General features: G+C 27.6%; 1 protein-coding gene across 2 annotated transcripts in view; it reads right to left on the bottom strand.

Annotated features, from left to right (window-relative positions):
* The window catches only part of LOC108685852 (ubiquinol-cytochrome-c reductase complex assembly factor 1), a 5,032-nt gene that overhangs the window by 1,408 nt on the left and 1,767 nt on the right, over positions 1-1,857 (bottom strand). The window lies entirely within an intron of this gene.

Raw genomic sequence — 1,857 nt, 5'->3', positions numbered from 1 at the left:
ATTTTTTTTAAATATTAAAATTTTAAATATTAAAAAATTAATGTAAAAAAAGTTCAATGATTTTATAATTAGAGACTTTATAATAAGAGTCACACCATATGGTAGTCAGTTTTTATTCTTGCTTTATTCCCGTTCATATTTGAATCACATTAAGGTGTATATAAACATTATATTTCAGCAATATAAATATGAAACGAATCTTAGATGAAGAATTGTTGTAAAATAGTGCTTCATATCCACCCATTTTCAAAATTTTTATGTATATTTTTTGTCAACAAATATATAGTCGATGTAGTCGTAAACATGCGTGAACAGTCGTTTCGGAAATTAAAGAAAGGAAATTAAAGAAATTAGATAAAGGTTAAAAACAAAGAAATAATGTAAATATATACCCTCTCTCTCGCTAGATTTTGATAAAAATGTCTTATGATATTTTGACTTTTATGTATAAGTAACTTAGATGTGAATAAAAAAATTAAATTTATCTAATAATCTATATTGTAAGTGTTATTTAAATCTCATTTTAAGAAAAATTAGGACATTCTTATCTCAAAAATAATTTTTTTTTAAATTAACTCTTTTTTAAGCTTAAATTAATTCAATCTTAATTTTTATTAAGTTAATTTTTTATTCCTTCACATTCCACTTTTAACTTAATTTTATAAGTCATTAACTTTAACGTAAAAAAAAAAAAAAAAAAAAAAAAAAATCACCCAACCCTGTTTAAATGTAATTTAGATTCAATTTCAAAGTAAATTTTCATAGAAAGAGGGCTTATAAAATCAAATATGCATTAAAATAAAATATTATGTTGTCTCTGAGAAGACTCAAAAGTGAACCGAAACATGTAAGCGCGCTTTAGTAAATAAAGAAGTTTCATACTTCATAAATGTATTATTTGCGACGTCTTCTGCGCTTGACTCCTACTGCCCGTATCCTTTCTTTGATTTATAAGAAATCTTGGTTAGTTTGATTTGTTATACGAAAATAAAATATGTTATATGATTTTAAACATAATTACATCAGTCTAGTTAGTTTATTAGTATCCCTATATTCAATCAATATTTATAAATACATTCCTGTTATATGTTTTTAATTAAAAAATTAATTTTTCCCATATAATCCAATTTTTTTCAAAATTCAAAAAACCTCCTGGGTTTTTTGGGGACGGATAAAATAATGCCAATCATGGTTCTATACACACACACACACACACACACACACACACACACACACACACACACACACACACACACACACACACACACACACACACACACTTTTTCCCACACCCACACACACACACACACACACACACACACACACACACACACACACACACACACACACACACACACACATATATCGAGAGGGACATAAGATGATACCATTGGTTTGATCTTAGGTAGGACAAGGTCACTTTAAATTTTTTAAATGAAATTATCTATTTTTCATTACATATTCTTGTAGCTTATCTTTTCATTTTTATGTACAAATGAATTTTTAGTGCAAAAATGAAAATAAGAACAATCTCCAATGACTTTGATCTCGACAAATGTTATCTAGGTCATAATCTTAAACAACATTCAGGTTTTAGCAGTTAGTTGGACTCCTTGAGTAATGCTAATACCGGCGATGCTATAACTTGCAAGCCTTATAATTCGAGAAGTACTTAATGAAAATGAACTTATAGTTATATTTTGGAAAGCTCTTGAAGTAAGCTACAAGAATATATAATGAAAAATGAAAGATTCCATTAAAAAAATTCGAAGTGACCTTGCCCTGACTTTGATAATGCCACCCAAAGTCAAACCAATCACCTTATGTCCTCTTCGAAATCACAAAACTTTTGTCTGA

The sequence above is a fragment of the Atta colombica genome, unplaced genomic scaffold, assembly GCF_001594045.1.
Source record: "Atta colombica isolate Treedump-2 unplaced genomic scaffold, Acol1.0 scaffold161, whole genome shotgun sequence".
In the NCBI taxonomy this organism is placed as follows: domain Eukaryota; kingdom Metazoa; phylum Arthropoda; class Insecta; order Hymenoptera; family Formicidae; genus Atta; species Atta colombica.
Note: the sequence above shows the minus strand (reverse complement) of the source record. Positions and strands in the feature narration are given on the sequence as shown.